At 30.8% G+C, this 19,880-nt stretch overlaps 1 protein-coding gene across 2 annotated transcripts in view; it reads left to right on the plus strand.

The window, feature by feature from the left end:
• Positions 1 to 19,880, plus strand: part of GC (gamma-glutamyl carboxylase) — a 996,199-nt gene that overhangs the window by 695,202 nt on the left and 281,117 nt on the right. The window lies entirely within an intron of this gene.

The raw sequence follows: 19,880 nt of genomic DNA on the forward strand, positions 1-19,880 counted from the left end.
TCTGACTATCTATATTTACCAATTTTTAAGTCAATTTTCTGAGATTTTTTCAAGTATTTTAGTTACACCCTCTTTAATAATTTTTGACACATTTCTCCAAATTTCATTATGACCTTTTTCCATATTCCAACACATTCTTTTTTTATTTCTGTTCTAAATTGAACTACTTTGTCGCTTGTTAACGTCAATTAATTGTTTTTGTGACTCTCCTCGATATTTTGGTTTTATTTCATATTTTACTTGTATATCTAGTACCAGCACTTTATGCTGTTGGCTTACAGTTTCACTAATTATTACTTTAGAGTCTTTACATAAGGGATTGGCTTACGATCCATATTTGGAATTGATTTTGTCTGCTTTTAAATTGGATAAGTTGGCTTTCTCTTTTCTAAAAGCATGTACTAACAGTGGACTAGGTATGGCCACTGTTAGTACATGCTACTGCTAATTCCAGCATATTATCTGCCATATTATTTGCTGCTAATAGCATTCTAATATTTCATCTATAGATTAAATCCGTATAACAAATAGATATTTTTCACTTTCTCGGAGTAATAATATTCTAACATACAAAATCCTATTAAATTGCCAAAACCTTCCTTGCATATTTTATTCACTTATAAGGGACAGCAGCAATATTAGTACCATAATAAGGGTATAGTCCTGGACTGGCTAATCGTTGGATAATAGGAAGCATGAGTGTAGCAGTTTTAATGTTTTCGGGACTGCTACCTGGTATGGGGGAGCAGAGATATCAGTACCAATTTATTGCATATATGAATTGTTGCTTGAACTTTATTATTATTAAACAGCACTATATAAACAGCACTATATTCTATAACACAAGAAACACTGTTATAAAACAGTCGAATAATATACAGATTCTCAATTCAAATATTCAAAAAATTAAAGAACAGCTTACTAAAATAGAAATCGCCTATTTAAAATGCAATCCATTAATGGCCCAAAGTACCAAGCACCTCTAGCATATGGTAATGATATTGATCTCATAAGAAACTCTCTCCCGTCTGCGACATCTTTAACAAAGTGAAGAGAACACGAAAAATGTTTTACTTAAAATCAACAAAATGAAAAACAAATACAAGCGAATCAACAGAAGAGAGCAATTCAATCTAGATTGTGAATAAAACAAGTGATGTTTTTATCTAAGGGGACGTCATAGAATTTTTGGAGAAATTTTCTCTAATTTAATATGTCGTAAGCGGCATTTCGATTGACAAATACTACCCCTAATACCTGATATCTTTCGTACCCGTTGTTGATTTTTGCAACAACGGGTACGTTATTACATACTTTATAAGTATTACGAATAAAAATAAATAAGCAAGAAGAATGTAAGTGTACTATATTTAAACCAAGTGACAGAAAAAAGAATTTTATACATACATGTACTTCTAAATTAAAAATTATATGCCTGACAATGCAAGATACAAAAAACAATGATTTAACATTGAAAACAATGATAGCTTGCACAAGCGACAAAGTATTTAAAACGATAAGGCCGAACATATTATATGTAATTGTAATAGATATGTTGGCTAAAATTATACCATAAGACACCGAAATATTATATCTATGTGTTTATGTGTATCTAAAGTATAGTAGTATATTGAATTCCCTACATTAAAAAATCGTAATATTTAAATTAGACAGTAAAAAATTATAATTTTAAGATTGATTTATAAATTATTATAATTTAAATTTTACTGCTTGATGAAACAAATATTGTAAGTCATACACTATAGCAATCGAAACATCGGAAAGTACATTTATAATATAATAAATATTTCAGTGCCAATGTATTAAAAAAAATTCTAGTACATAAAAATGGACACTTGCCTATTCAGGCAAGTTTATAATAGACACTAATTTCAGTTTATCTATAATTAAAGCAAGTAATATAAATTATAATTATTAAAATATTTAACTACATTAACCAAGTACGTATTTGTGAAATTTCTCGATGACTAAATTGATTGATATTTAAATAAATTTGAAGTTCCAAAACGTACCTGCTGTAAAATTTAAAAATCTACGACTAATCAAATTATTGGCAACATCGGAGGAGTTTAGTTGGGTACGCAAAGAAATGTATACGGATCCCAAAAGTGTTTTAACCTATTACAGAGTCCACTTAATCCGACGTGTTGGTCGGAGTCCACATACAGCGCTACCCAGATAATAATATACACGGTGTATATTCGCCTGGAGTTAGTATAATACCGTTTTAGTACGGAGCTCTCATTAACCGCTAGATCTATATATATATATATATATATATATATATATATATATATATATATATATATATATATATATATATATATATATGTATGTATAAATATGTATATATATATATATATATATATATATATTTAGTTATTAGAAAAATTTTCTACCAAGTAACCAAAAAGAAAATTTGATTAATTTATTAATGTTCTGTATTTTGAGTAAGATTTCCGAAGTAGAAATCGAAACGTCAAAAATAACATATTATAAACCTAAATTGTGGCTTACTCCTCAAAAAATAGAAAATGGCATTAAGATGTCACAAGAAAATAGCTTCAGAACAATATTAGTTATTAACATTGTATTGAAAAAATTATTAGGTTGACTTGTAAATTAATGGTAATGTAATCATAATAATAAATTAAGTTGAAAAAAAGAGTTAAAAACATATAAAAATGAAACTATTTCTTTGTACACTTTCTCCTTCTGATTCTCTTTTTCCTTCCATTTGTGAATTCATTATGAATTCGAATTGTCTTCAGTATAATTTTGAAATATTTTAAACATTTCATTTAATTAGTGAATTTAGTGAAAGTAAAAATTTAATTTTGTGAATAGCATATGATCTTTGAATGCATGTTTGAATACTTGCAATTATTGTAATGAAAAAATTAGATGTATTAGATTAGATTTACTTACAATATTGTAAAAAATAGATTGATAAATTTACATAGATAGGATAAAAAATATATAAGTAAAATTTGTATGAAAAGAAATTATTCTAACTTTATTTATATCAAATTATTAATAAATTATTTACAATTTTATTAAAGAAGTATACATTAATCATAAATATTTCTGTTTTACATTCAAACTTACCTTAAATATTACTAAAAAAAATTGAAATTCGTATGTATATTCGTAATGTACGCAAAAAGTACATACAAGTTCAAAAAGAAACGTTGAAATATATAAAAGAAGACCAGAGATACAGTTAACAGCAACTTCCCCCTCCCCTCAACTCCCGCCGATTTTAAAGAACACATTTTGAAGCTTTGTGGACGATTCCATTAAAGGGCAATATTTTTAAAATTTGTTACAATAAAACTATAAAGTATGTACTTGTAAATAACGCTAATAAGATTTCTTAATTGTTATAAACAATGCTGCTATGAATTAAATAAAAAAAGGGGCTAACTTTGTCCCAAATTATTTTAGGACAATATTTTTTTCTTTTAAATTTGTGAAAAAATTCAGACTTTTTAAATACAAAAAAATAATATTCTTTCAGGCAATAGTTAAAAAGTTAGTCTAATTGTTTATAAGCAAAAAAGCGACATGTTTTTGCAAAATTATTTTGCAATATTTAAAATTAATTTTCCTAATTTTTTTTTAATGTTAATAATAGAACAAGTCTTCTTCTTCCAGAAACTACCCTTACAATTACTAAAACTATATAATGTTCTGACTTATATTGTTGAAAAAAACATTAATTTGGGATAAACAAATAACATAACTTTTAAACTATTTCACCGATCACTTTGAAATTTTGACCATATTTTAAGCACTACAAGGCACAGCATTCCGTGACATATAAATGTTATAAATTTATTATTTTGCAATTTTCTAAGCAACAAATAAGGATAGAAACATTTAGAAAACGCCATTTTGAAGGTTTTTATATGACTTAAAAGTTTCTTTTCTTGTAAAATTTGTTTAAAATGCTTCACTTTTTGCTGATAGACGATAAAAGCAAAAATTTTCCGTTTTTTGACCTTAATTTGTTAATAACTAATTAAGTCCAAAAAATCGACTGCAGGAAACATATAGGTTTTTGTTACAGAGGTCCATACTACTCAAAACAACTGTCGTTTGCCTGGCCGGACGAGTGTCAAAAACAGGGTACTTTTTTTGCTTATTTCCCTGGCCTACTATATACTATTTACAACTTATATTTACATATTTTAACATGTTTGTAAATGCAATGAAGAATTTCCATATTATTTGAAACTATTAAAAGATTAAGGTTTGTTGGAAAACAGCACTTAAAATTTATTACTTTCTTATAAAGTTCGTTTATATTAATAATTTGTAAATCACATTCTAATATAATATGTGTTAGATCGCCTATTTTGCCACAAGTACAATTGGGAGTATTTGATAAGCCGATTCCATGCATGTAAGATGGCGTAAGAGCATGATTTTCTCTCAGCCGAGTAATGGTCTTTATAAAATGTCGATTAGATTTTGTGTAGAATCATCTTCTTGAGGGTATACTAGTGTTACAATGATAAAAGTTTAAGCCAGTCTTACATTCTCTGTAATGTAAATGCCAATTATTTTTAAGTTTTCGTCTACTAAAGGTGTTAATATCTGTCGCTGGAATTAAATTTCTGTTTATTTTTCTCCAAGCATATATGCTGATTTAGCCAAATTGTCAACGATCTCATTGCCTTTTATTCCCGAATGGCCCTTGATCCATGTAATTATTACATTTAATCCTAATTGTATAGTTTCATAAATAATTTGAAGAATTTTCAGTTCAATGTGGTTTATGTGTTTGACTGTTTTTGAGTGTTGTTAAATCTGTCGACCACGCTTTTACTGTCAGTAAATATAACATAGTTGCTAGTCGGATTCAGTACTACATACTGGAGAGCAAACAATATTGCCATCATTTCTGCTGTGTATATTGAGCATTCACTGGGTAAGCTATACTGGTGATGGTAATTTTTATTTTCGTGGAACATTGCACAACCCGTTCCATTTGCATCTTTTGACTTATCAGTAAAAATGTACTGATAATTTGTCCATTTTTCTTTAATAATTATATCAAACATATTTGGGAGTAAATGTGAGTTTAAGTAACATATCCTGACCTTTCTAGAAAATAGTGTTTTTGCCATTTTACCGTAGTAGGGCGGAATTTGGCTTTTATAGAGAATATCGTTATATTTTACCGTACTTAGATAGCTTTCTACCTAAGGTATAGATTTTTTAGTTCTCCAGTACCTATGGGTGAGGTCTAAAACTGATAGCTCATTAAGATCTTGAAGGTATTTACAATTTTTGGACATAATTCGGACTGCGAATTTTTTTTTTTTTATTTAAAGAAACAAAGTCGCATCCACCCAAAGGTTATTAGCGACATTCCTGTAACATTTGTAATAATATTAAATTAACATTTGTAACAATCAATCATTGTAACAATTAATTACAATTTGTGAACAATTGAACATTTGTAACAATTAATTAAGTTAAATTTTGTGTAACATATTTATAGATTTTAAGTAACCTAATAAATTGTTCGAAACTAAACTTTTGTTGAGGAGTGCTTTCAGGTTATTTGGCAAATTGTAAGACTGTCTTTGATTTACATATTTAGGACAGTCTATCAAGAAGTGCTTTATACTGTCTACTGTATTGCATGCTTCGCATTTTAGGGGTTCACTATTTGAGAAGAGATAGGCATGAGTATACCTACAGTGTCCAAGTCGTAGACGTGTAATAATAGTTTGGCATCTTCTACTTCTTGCTGTGCACTTCCATGAAAAAATATCACTTTTGATGGTTCTGAGTTTCGAACTAGAGTCATTCCACTCCCGATTCCACGCACTTAACACCTTATTTTTGAAATAAACTTTTAGATCGCCTGCGATACTCCGACACTCTGTTTCTGATACGTCACTGGTGATAGCGTTACGCGCACTAGTATCTGCTTCTTCATTCCCTTCTATGCCTATATGAGATGGTATCCATAGGAAGTGGACTCTTCTGAAATTTTCTTGAGCTTTCATTAATTCGGCTCTGATAATTTTCTCAATGGGGTGTTTAGGGTATATATTTTGCATAGCTTTGACTGCGCTGAGAGAGTCAGAAAGGACTAGACAACAAGGGATGTTTTTAATATTTACTTGCTTGATGGCTTTGAGCAAACCAAATAGTTCTGCAGTATAGATGCTTGCATTTAGAGGAAGTTTAAATTGAAAAGTGTCATTTGGGGTTACCACTGCTACTCCAACGCCAAGTTTACCTTTGGATGCATCTGTATAAATTTTAATCCACTCATTGTATTGTTGATCTAGGATTGAATTTAGTTTAACTTTAAAAATAATAGGACTAGTTTCATGTTTATTATATATACTTAACGCTGTAATGACTTTGGGCTGTTCAATAGTCCAAGGTAGATAGTTATTGGTATTCGTTTAAAATACTGTTGGGCATTGAATGTTCAGTCTGGAGCTATATAATCGGATTCTCTCGTAATAAGGTTTGGGAGCACGGGGCTTATTATTGTAATAATTAATATATTTGTTACTAAAAGTATTACAGTAGAGGAGTTTTTTTATATTTGAGGCTATAGATGTAGCATGAGCTAGAGCTAAGTATATTCTTCGGTAATTTAGAGGTGGTTCGCCGGCTTCGCTCAGTATGCTTTCGGGGGGAGTTGTCCGGAAGGCTCCGAGTGCAATTCTAATACCAGCGTTGTGTATGCTGTCAAGTTTTTTAAGTAGTGTTTTTGAAGCAGATGCATATGCAATTGATCCATAATCTAATTTAGATCTAATTAGTGTTTTATATATTCTCAACAGAGTTTCCTGATCTGATCCCCAATTTCGGTTTGCCAATGTTTTCATTAGATTCAGTCTTTTATGACATGTTGAAACTGTTTGTTTTATATGTTCTTGCCAAGTAAGTTTTTGATCAAACCACATACCTAAGAACTTTGCCGTTGGTTTAAATGGTAGCATAGTGTTGTATAATTTTAATGTAGGGGGCATTGATGAGACCTTTTTGGAGAAGAGTATACCTGATGTTTTTGTTACTGAAAATTTGAATCCGGTCGTTAGAGACCATTGTTCTAATTGGTTTAGAAAACACTGCAAAGCGTTTGTCATTGATTCGGTGTTATTTCCTTTGATTTAGACAACAAGGTCATCTGCGAAAAGTCGAGCCTTTAGAGGTTTAGTAAGGTTGTTAATAATATTATTTATTGCTTAGGACTGATCCTTGGGGTGTTCCATTTTCTTCACTTTTCTCCTCTGAGTAAGTATTATGTACTCTTACGCAAAAAGATCGGTTCTGTAAAAAGTTTTTAATAAATTTCAGGCAATTTCCACGAATATTCCATGAATGTAGTTCTTTCAGAATATTGAATTTCCAACAAGTATTAAATGCCCTTTTCAAGTCGAAAAATATTTCAATACAATGTTGTTTGGTTGCTAGCGCTTCATGAATGTCAGATTCTAGATCAAGAATATTGTCAATGCCCGAACGATTTTGTCTGAAACCGTTTTGTTCCGGAACTAAACGATTTGATAATTCTAATGTCCACGTTAATCTAAGATTTACCATTTTTTCCATCAATTTGCTCATAGAACATGTTAAGCTGATTGATCTGTATGAGTCAGGTTCTAGGATTGATTTTTGAGGTTTTAAAAAAGGTAATATAATAGCTTTAGACCAAATTGATGGAAATTTATTATTTTGCCAAATTAAGTTAAAAAGTTGAAGAATAAATAATTTTGCTGAGTAAGAAAGATGTTTTAGAAATATTGCCGGGATATCGTCTGGGCCCGGGCTAGTATTTTTTAATTCGGATAAAGCATTTTCCAGTTCTTCAAAAGTTAAAGGTAGATCTAATGGATCATTTAAATTGTCATTTGCAAAAAGATCAGTATTCTCTATTATTATTTTCCTTTCAAGGAATGTATCACTGTAGTTACTGTTTGAAGACATTTCTCTAAAAGATTCAGCTAGGGTATTAGCTATTTCTTGAGGAGAAGTTGAAATCCTATTGTCAACTTTTAATTTAAAAATCATTGGCGTGTATTTCAGACCAGAAATTTTTCTTATTTTTTCCATACTTCGCTGACAGGAGTTAAGGTATTTATTTCTGAAACATACTTGGACCAGGAAGCCTTCTTAGCTTGTTTTATAATAAGTTGTGTCTTAGCTTTAAGTGATTTGAACACGGTTTTATTTTCAGGTGTTTTATGTCTTTTATATTTATTACATGCAGTTTTACTTGCTCTAATAGCTGCTCCACATTCTGAGTTCCACCAAGGTACAGAAGTCTGATTATTCTTTGTCTTTTTTGATTTTCCAACGAATTGCTCAGCACTACTTATGATAATGCTATTTAAATTGTGTAAGGATTCATCAATGCTTTCAGTCATTTTACAGTTAGGCATTGAGTTGTCGATATTTTCGAACTTTAACCAATCCGCAGTTTCAGTTTTTCATCTGGGTATGAAAACGTGATGGGTCAGAGCCATAGAGTTTATTATTACTAAAGGATGGTGGTCGCTCCCATAAGTGTATTTTAAAACTTCCCAAAATAATCGAGGTGTGAGTGCAGGGTCACAAAGAGTTATATCAATTGCTGAAGAATTTCCGGTATTAATGTTAAATCTGGTTGGAGATCCGTCATTAAGAAAATTCAATTGAAAATATGAAATTATATTTTAGACAATTTTTCCTCTAGCATCTGAATAAGAGGAGCCCCAAATAATATTATGGCTATTAAAATCTCCCAACTCCCAAACTCCTTTAAATCGTTGTACGTTACTTGGCGACTGGAGGGTAAGTAAACGTTGCAAATAAAATACCTGTTTGATGATTGTATTTCCACGACTACAACTTCCAGATTTGTAGTTACTGGAAATTCTTTCGCCGATAGTGATTTTTTTACTAATGTGGCTACTCCGCCTGAAGAAAAATTATAATTTGTTATCCTGTCTTTGCGAAAACAGTCATATTGATTGGAGTTATATTTTTTTGGGGGATTCAGATTAGTTTCCTGTAGGCATATTATATCAGGAGATTGTTCACCAATTAAATGATGGAGCATAGCAAGGCGATGGAAAAAACCATCAATATTCCACTGAAGTAGAGACTTGAATTTAATGTTGACTTAACTGAGATGTGTCACTTTCCGCTTCCGATGTCTCACTGTTAAGATAATTGTGGATTTTTTTCCTTATGTACGTGAATTTACGTTTTATGGATCTTTCCTTTAAATGGGGATTAACTTGACTGAGCATATCGGACAAAGCTGATAGGTCTGTGGTATATTCTTTAATTGTGGTTATAGGATCTGTTGACCCCGTGATATTCATTAGGAGCTTGTTAAGTTGATCAACGTTTAGAGGGAAAGGTAGAGGGTGATTTTCTATAAAGTTTTTAGCAGGGTCAAGTAAGAGAGAAAATGAGCATTCAGAAGTGCTTGTTGAACTAATTTTAGCTGGACTTTAGGTGGTGGAAAAATGTTACATTCTTTTGAAGATGGATCTGCTTCAGGTGAAACAATTTCATCAAAGTTTCTTTTTGGTTGATTAATTATGTGACTGTCCTTATTTGATGCATCTACTTTATTCGGTATCTCCGGGATATTAGAAATAGACATTTGTTCACACTGGGAAGGGTTTATGTCATTGGATGCTTGCAAGGATATATTTGTTGCGCTGGATACCGATGCTTCATTGTTTTGGTTGGGATTTAGTTGAGCTAGTGGTTCGGAGCACTGTGAAGCGATGTGTCCTGGCTTCTTGCATCTAAAGCAAACTAAACTGTCTTGAGAAATGAATATTCTATATGTCGTGTTGTCAAAAACAAGAGTAAATGACTCTGGTAGTGTTAGATTGTGAGGACTGATATAGATTTGTCTTCGAAAACTAAGGATGTGATTGTATTCAGGCATAGAAGCACTTATTTTGAGAAAGGTCATGGGGGAGACAGGAACTATGCCGATTTTTTGTAACTCATTGATTAGCAAGTCGTGCGGTATTGAAGGACATACGCCGGAGAGCACAAGTCGTTCCGCTGGTGTAACTAACCTTCTTGCTCTGACAATTTCACCTTGTATTTCTATTTGACCATGATTATTCATAAAATCGTCCACTATTTGTTTATTGGATAAATACATACATATGCGATTATTAGATAACCTAGAAGAGAAGATTATATTTTTCGGTTGAATTATATTTCCAAGTGGAAGAAGGTCTTGAAGTTTGGTGTTTTCTAAGGCACTAAAGATAATTGCTTGCGACTTTAAAGGAAATTGCACTCTCGACGCTGCCGAAGAGTATGTCTGTGATGTGTTTATTTGATTTTGATGGTCTTGTATTGTAGAACTGTTGTGTGATTCCATGTTTAAATTTATTTCGATAAACGTTTATGAAAAGTAAGTCCGACTCTGTACACCTGCTAAAACAGGTATATCGGTCTTTACTAAAAGCGGTTATTTGCAGGTAAAACTGGATTTGTTTATTGACAACAATAACAAATAATTGCAATTTGCTGATTTGAATGCTAATTTAACTGGATATTATGTAAAGAGTTTGTACACTTACAGTTTATTCCAATATATCACTAAGATTCACAATTTATAACTTACATTAAACTTTGTTAATGTTAAAAATATTCGGAGCCCACATTGAGTACAACATTATAGTTATCGATGCAGAACCGAACTCTGGACTGTGAATTTGTCGCTAAGGAATTGGCGGCGTAAATGCAATGGAGGTTCCACCGCTTCATTTTTCATTATTTGGACTGGAGTGGATTTTAAATAACCTAGACATAATCTCAGGGATTTATTTTTTTGAATTTCAAGTTTGTTTAGATGTGTATTGGACGCTGATCCAAATAAATGACGGTTATAATCGAAAATCGGCCTGATCAGGTTACGGTAAAACATCAAAGCAATGGGTCTGCTCCCCAATTTGTTTTACAGAAAGCTCTTAAAATGTTTATTGAGTTTTCTGATTTTTTAACAATTTGATGAATGTGATCTTTCCATAACAATTTCCTGTCTAGATAGGTTCCAAGATACTTAATACAGTTTTTTTTATAGGGAAACTAAACTTTCCCGCATTAAGATTGCCTTGTGGAACTCTATGTTTTTGTGAAAAGTAACACACCTCAGTTTTTGTGTCAGAAATTGATAATCCTATTTCTTCATAGTACTGATTTACGATTTCTAATGTGACTTTTAAATTATCCTCACAGGTACTTAACAATTTTCCTGCTGTATATAAAACAACATCATCAGCATATTGAAGAATTTTTGTATGGTTCGGGATACTAACTTCAAGATCTATGTTGTACAGGATGTATAAAATCGGGCTTAAAACACGCCCCTGTGGCAATCCAATATTAGATAGTCGGGGGTATGAAAATTCCTCATTATTAATTTAAAAAAGTTAGTCTGTTAGAATATAAAGATTTTAAAAAGAGAGCAAATGATCTAGGGATTCCAATATACAACATTTTTTGGTAAAGAATCTCTAAATTGACATTATCAAAAGCAGCAGAAATGTCAAGGAACGCAGCTGCTGTAGACTTATTTGATGTAAAATTAAGCTGAATTGAAGTAACTAGAGCTGTAGTTGCGTCTTGAGTGGACCTAGACTTGCGAAAACCATATTGGGAACTTGGAAGTATACCATCGTGTTCTAGTCAATGTTCAAATCTATTTTTAATTATTCTTTCAAATGTTTTTAAAAGACATGAAGATAAGGAGATAGGTCGGTAAGAACTTGGATCACGTTCTGGTCTGCCAGGTTTTTTAATCGAAATTACCAGGTACTCTTTCCAACTATTTGGTACTTGTGTCTTATTTTTCCAAATATTGTTGAAAATGTTTACTAGTGAAATTTTATATTCTATAGGTAAGTTGTATAACAGCGAATATGACACATTGTCAATACCTGGAGAAGTATTATTTCTTTGTTCAAGGGCTCGATGCAATTCCCATAAATGAAAATTTTCGTCAAAATTGTAGTTTTGTCGGAGTACTGTTTGGATATGTTCTTGTACAGTGTCGTCATTTGGAACCCATGCCGCGGCAATTTTTCTATGGAATTTCTGCAACCATGTATCTTCTGGATCAATAGGTACTTTGTTGGCTTGTTTGCGGTTTTTAAAACAATTAACTTATCGCCAGACATCTTTTATTGATGTTCTTGAGTTAAGGCTTTCGCAAAAATCAATTCAATTCTTCTTTTTCTTCTATTTGAAGATTTTCTTTGCAATAGCATCTAGTCGTTTATACTCCATTAGGTTTTGGAGCGTTGAATTCTGTTTATAATTTATAAACGCATGTTTTCTATTTTCAGCTGCTAACTGACAATGATTGTTCCACCATGGTTTCGGAATATGACCTTTGTTTTTTTCTTTAATGGAAGAATACTTTGGGATAGCGACTTTGGCTGCCTGGTTTATATTTGTCAACAATTCTTCGTAGATTAATGGTATTTTCATTGTTCTCAAAGTACTGGTATATATAATCCAATTGGCTCTGCTAAGGTTCCATATTCTATGTTTTCTACTAGATGTGGCTTCTGCTGCGGAGAAACTTTGTGATGAAAAAATAATTGGCTCATGATTAGATCCATAAGGTTCTTGTAGAGTATTCCAATGAAAATGAGAGGCAATATTTCGGGAACAAATGGTTAAGTCTACAGCAGAAGGTTTATTGGAAATAGCAAGAGTGGGGGACCCGTCGTTTAAATATTCTAAATTACAGTATTCTATAGCATCTAGAAGATCTTTACCTAATCTATCATCAACTTCGCAGCCCCATGCCAAATTCTGTGCTTTAAAATTGCCTCCAATTATAAATGGTTTTGGTATATTTTCTAAAAAATTGATCCATTGTTGAATTAAAACTTTGTTCCTGGGTTCATTATATAGAGAAATTATATGTAAAGGTTTCTTGAAATGTGAAATTTTTATTGAAATACACTTATATGTAAACGAATACGTATTTTGAAAATTTATTTCTTCATATATTATTATATTGGATTTCAAAAGGATTGCACAACCGCTATATCCATCAGGGCGGTCATCTCGAACACAATAAAATTATAATATTTTCCCGGTTTGAACCAGGTTTCAGATAACAGAGCTATAGTGATGTCGTTCTGATGAAGTAAATATTCTAAATTCTCTTTATAAGCAACTGCTGAACGACAGTTCCACTGTAATATGTTTATTTTATTTAAGTCTGCGAATTTGATGCTAGATTTTTGTTAAAATGGTTACTAATTATCTGAAATACATCAGCTTTTGAAATATTAAAATTATTATTTTGTTTAATTGAATTAACAATTGTAAGAAACCGAATCTAAAATGACATTTATTACAGAAGAATTTAACTCTTCTGACCGTGAATCTGCAATTAAGTTTTTTTTGGTAAAATTGACTTTTATCTATTCCCTCAGGATGTTTTGGAATGGAAACTGTAGATACTATTTCTTTTCTAGCTATATCAGTTGGGTCTGAATTATTTGGTTTCTGCCTTTTATTCGGCCTACTGGTGTTTGTGTGAGGATTAAATATATATTTAGCAAAATTATCTCCCTGGGAGGAAGTAGAAGGTTGTGAATTTTGTGAAAAATTTGTATCATTGTTGGCTGTATTGGTCCTAAGAATACTAGCATATGAATTCTTAGGCACTTGTTTATTTGCATCGTAAAAATTAATGTTTGTTAAACCCATCGTCTCTTTTATTAACTTTTGTCGTGTAAATTCTGGGCATGCGCTTAAATTTGTGGTCAAATGATTCCCCTTACAACTGAAACATACTTGTGTGAAGTCAACTTTTGTACAATTCTTTGAATTATGAGTTTCTTGGCATCTGTTACATCTGTAGGCTGACTCCTACATTGATTTCCTAAGTGGCCGTATCTAAGACAGTTAAAACATAACAAAACTTTCTGTTTATATATTTCAACTTTTTTAATAACCTTATTGATGACTATATATTTAGGTAAAGTTTGCGATTTAAAGGTCACAATACAAGACTTAATAGGGACATATTCGACAATTTTTTCCTCATTAACAATTTTTTCTACTTTACTCGTAATTCTCTTAACGTTTGCAATTTCAAATATGCAATGACTATCATACTGTTTAATTCTATTTTTAATATACTCTTCCGATAAATCTGTATCTATATCCCTAAAAACTCCTTGTCTGTGTAAAATAAATTTGGAATATACAGATCTAAATTATTTAAACGAAATATTTCTAGAGTTTTGTTTTTAATGAGGTTATTAGCAGTTTTATAATCTTTGCATTTGACTCTGATTCTATTTCGGCCAATGGCGTCTATACTTGAAATCATATTGTCTGCTTCAGGAAAGGTAGACAAAATAATTTCACCAATCTTTAAAGGATTTAGTTTACCTTTAAACTTAGTAGAGCTATTCTCGATATATACATGATATGTGCCTAGATCATTACTACTAAATAAAAATGCTTGCCTTACCTGTTTTGTTACTTTTTGTTGTGTCTTATTCAGATTGGTTGTATTTGGATTATTCATCAAATTGATTGGAATTGGAGTACTTACAGAAAGATCCATTTCGGCATCACTTTGATTATCGAATATATTTCCAGACATAGCTGATTTTGTGGGTTTTTTTGGTGTCAGAGGGTCTCCCCCCGCTATTAACACTCATATGGTAGGTGGTTCAATAAACGATATTGCTGTTAGAATGCCACAAATTTCACAATTTAAAGCACAATATTAATTGTATTAAATTCAAACAATGGGCGGTTTACTGGAGTCTTGATTATTGCTGTAGGTACCGAAGGTACGTCTAATTTCTCTTAATACTACTACGGAATTGTATTTAATACTGTTTAAATCTCTAAAAATTTGTAAGGAACTTCAAAAAGCGTGTTTCAACTTTGACTACAAAAGTTGTTAGAACGGAAGATAACACCATCTGTTTAGACTGGTACAGAAAAACTACTAACTCGCGACAATATGTCTGGTCATGATCGGTCTGACAGCACCGTGCAGTTGAAGTATGCTTATTTAGTCAATTTAACATAAAAATAGCCAATTATAACAACAAAAAACTCAATTTGTTCTATTCTAGACTAAAAGATCCAGTTCCACTAGAGAAGAACTGTAACGTAATCTATGGTATACCCTGTGAATATGGCAAAATATACATAGGCCATATAAGTCAACGACTTAGTAAGCGCCTAGCTCTTCACGAAAGTGACTAAACATAAACCCCTAGCAACTAGTTTGAGCATTCATGTCAACGAGAATGACCATCGTGTCCTATATGATGAGGCTATAATTCTAGATAGAGCTGAAAAAAAAGCTCATCGTAAAATCTTAGAGATGTGTTATATTAATAATAATTGTTCTAATTCACTGAACCACAAAAAAGGTGTTGATAACTTAAGTTCCATCTATACTTATGTTTTACAACAAAAATTTACTAAAAATAAAAAAGTACCACCTTCTTATATTAGATTTTTATGATACTGTCCCTCCACACTTTCAATGTAACGTACTGTTGTTATTTTCTCAGTTTATTGCCTGCAACTCATGTGTATTAAATTCAATTTAATCCACAAGGCAATTGTTAATAATTTTAATTAAAACATTTTAAAACTTAACTTCATGTACAAACCATGTTTTTTTTATTACATATCTTTTATAATTCTATATTTTTCAATCAGACTATTTTGTCAAAAATTGAGTTTTGAGAAAGAAAAAGAGTAAATGTCTAACCCTTTTTGGACATATTATGTTTATACCACTAACATCAATAATGTAAAAAGACAACAATGATATAATTGTGATATACTAACAACTACACGGATGTGTTATTCCCCTTTTTTGAGAACAATATGAACTTTTAATTTATTTTATATCTATTAACATCATTGATACACTTGTTTCTTCGACATAAGGTATATAATACATACATCTCACCGTGGTGTTGACTACTGTACCCAAGACTAATTACAAACCAAATAATTTATTAAGCATGATATGTTTATATAGAGGAGTGACTGAATTTTTAATTTAATCTTGTGTGACAATTAAAAAAGTCTAATAATGTTATTGTTCTATGCCAACAAAAAGAAGAAGTGATTAAGACAGGTGCTGTTTCGATAGGTGACAGTTGAAACAACACATGACTAAATTAACAATTTCTTGTCAAAAATGCCGGCCACATGGTTATAATAAAATAACTTTAAATATTTAATAAAGACCTTGTTTGCCACTTTTCCTCTGGTTGGGAGATGCGTTTGGCTTGTTTTTAAAAATATGTGTATGTCCATGTCAATTTTATTATACACTTTTATTTATTTATCGTATGGCACTTGACACATTTGCATTTAAATTTACATATATTTTGTATAAAACATTACATATATGTTTACAAACGAACATTTAACTGATTTATATATTCTATCGACTCTGGAGTCGCCATTAGGAAATCCTCTGACCTGCCTTGATAGGATCTTGTGGGACACTGTCTGTTCTGTAATATGACAGGTGGTTTCCGTTAATTTTACAATGAATACACAAGGTATGATATATAATGTTCCAAAATCGGTTCGCTTTCGCGCATGACGTAGACAAGAACGCTTATTTCCGCAACATTTGAATGTAGTTGTATAGGAAAGACTTTTAATTTTACGTTTTTTATATAATTTGGCTAATTTAATTATAGTAATTATAAAGAGATGATAAAATTATGTTATTATAATATTTATCCTTTATAAAACATAGATATCCTTTATAATAAAAGTTTTAGTTCTCTTTTATTACACGTAGGTACAGGTTAATTAACTTATACTCCAGAGTTCGATATTTCAGATGTTTAAAAAGATACAGAAAAGTGGTAATGGAGGTACACAAAATTTGTAGGTATATATACCTACTGAACTAAACACAAAATCAAAATAAATAATGACAAAGTCAACTTTATTTATATCGAATGAGCTAGCTGGCCATCGAATATGAGTGTAGTGAGGGCACACAATATTGCACAACATTTAAAATGACATCTTTTGTAATATTCACACATAAAATTATCTTGTTGGTATTGTTTATATTAATGATAATATTGTATATTTTAATAATGATAACATGATTTAACAAAGAAAAATATGTTATTTTGGAAGATGCTAAATTGATTTCCTCCGAAACAGTTCTTATTGCAAATTGCATAGCAAGCTGAGGCTAGTTTCTTACTTAACAAATCGATATGAACAAACCATTTAAGGTTTCATGACTAATAATTAATAAAAATAAAGATTTAGACTTACGTCGTTGACCTAGAAGTAGTAAGAAGCTGCTCAACATACTTTTTGTCTCTCTGTGTTCGCCTCCTTGTACGCGTTTCTTTTGGTTGGTTAAAAGGGTAGCCGATGTTGATTTAGGCAAATAAAGACTAGGTACTGCCTCAGGTTTCAGTTTTAGACCCTTTTTAGGAACGTAATATAAAAGTTCCTGTTGTAGATTTCTTTGGTAATCTTCAGTTTTAAAATGTGTAGAACAAATGCTTGCAGTATTACAATTAAAATTATCCTATCTACAACAAGATTTAATTCACAGTTTTCTGGTCACACTATCTTTAGGAAATGTATGAAACCTAAAGATTTGATCTTCATTGTCACTATTGCAACAAGCAATTGCACAGCATACTTTGAAAAAGGTACAAAACCAGATATACAATGGCAAATAAAAACTTTCAGTTTTACAAAAAAATACTATACAGTATAAATAAATAGTAACTAAACACCATTTGTATAAAGACACATATGTAAGCATATATCTAAATTATTTTTCTATTATAAAATAGATGACTCAGTCAGTATTGAGTTACTTTAAAATATATTTATTGTCTCATAACTTGCAATTTGCAATAGTCACCATTGATAACCGATATTATTGTTGAACTTTTGTTTTTATACAAGCTTTCTGTCTTGTCGGTGTAAAGTCGTCTGAAGTCGATATTTATTGTGTTTTGCGTTTGAACTAATTTGTGTCTTATTTTCATATTATTATATTGTTTGATATGTAAATTTTGCATATAATAATCGGTAGGTTATAGTAATGTGTATATTTTTTATTTTACTAAATTTCATTATAACTCATCTAAAATACCATAATGAATTGTAAAACTGATTTTTCTCTATTGTACTCTATTTTGTTTTTATTTCAGTAAAACTGCTTGAAAGTGAGTGACACTAAATGAGAATAAGCAAATCTACTACTATTTACCTATTCACAGTATTTCCTCTGCAGAAAATTTTTAAATTTCAAGGGATTTGCATACAAAAAGAGTACTTATATTATTAGTATATGTATGAAAACAAAAATAAATATTTCGCCTGAATCTCTAGGAGAAGTAAAGGTTTTACGCTACTGAAAATATATTTTTTATTCAATTATAACCAAAACAAAACATTTAAAAAAAAATTAGATCACTTTTTAACCATAATTTCAAAATTAATGTGTACGTTAAGCTGTAGTAATGGGTTCAAGGTGGTTCAGGCGATCTTAACTACGTCACACTCCTGGGCCAGCTGTCAAATGTCATGCGCAATATCATACCTTGTGTATTCATGGTTTGCGGTTGTCCGCAGTCACAGAGTGGGGATGGTCGTTTACCCCATTTGTGCATCATGTAACCGCATCTGCCGTGTTGGGTTCTGATTCGGTTCAGCATCGTCGGACACAAATCTTCAAAACTATATCTATTGTCGCCAAAAAGGAAGCAAAGCAGTAGAAAACCAGTTGAACTTTTTTAAACAGATTTTCAAAAATCTCTGGGAGTTTTTGTAAAATTTGTATTTTTAATTTTTCTTTATTTGATTGAAAAGATTCCCTGTGGGGATTAGGAATAATAGGATTTGAATTTTTATTTTTTATTTTGAAAGGAAGGATTTATTCATGGAAACGTGAGAGACTGCTTTTCGTTTTTTAGGTTGTTGGGCAGAAGGACGTGGTACCCAGTTTTTACTACTTGTGTTAGAATAGTCGTTAGGGTTGGTATTACCATTTAATTCAGGAAAATTTTGGGGGTTATTAAAAATTTCGAATTTATTATTTGTAACAATTTTGAAGTAAGACGGATTTTTTATTAAAACTTCGGTTTCCATGAAAGATCCATTTTGTTCAGACTTAATCTTTTTAATCTTAATTTGTTCCTAATATTTTGAACATTCTTGTGATATGATTTATGGTCATGTTTTTCAAAATATATACAATAATCGTTATAAATGCATTCGGCATCTTCTTTATCATCATTGATTTGTCACCATTCTTTTCCATTTAATTAATGTGCTTTTGCAATATTTAGCTGTATGACCATATCGGAGACACTTAAAACACTGTACGACTGGGTAAATGTAAGGTTTAACAATAAATCTTACTAAATTTATCTTAACAATTTGTGGCAAGTTATTTCCTATAAATATTAAAACGACCATTTGTCTTGGTATAAACTGTACCTCATGAATTAAATCAATAATTTTACGTTTCATTCTTTTAACCTCAACAACTTTTTTGTCGCTTTTAATATTTTCTAATACGTATTTTTCGTCCAAAAAGGTGTCCACTTTTCTAATAATAGCTTTTTTATGATTAAAAAAGTCCTATAATGGAATTTGCAATACTATAATTTTTAAATATAATTTTTACTTTGTTTCTACGAACTAACTCAATATCGATAATGTCTTTTTCGAATATTGAGTTTTTAAATAAATAATGACCAACTTTGACAGATGATAATCGACTATTTAAATACAAGGTTCTATAATAACATAGTATATGGTCCAATGTCTGTGGAATTATA

Source organism: Diabrotica undecimpunctata, chromosome 1 (genome assembly GCF_040954645.1).
Source record: "Diabrotica undecimpunctata isolate CICGRU chromosome 1, icDiaUnde3, whole genome shotgun sequence".
NCBI lineage: Eukaryota > Metazoa > Arthropoda > Insecta > Coleoptera > Chrysomelidae > Diabrotica > Diabrotica undecimpunctata.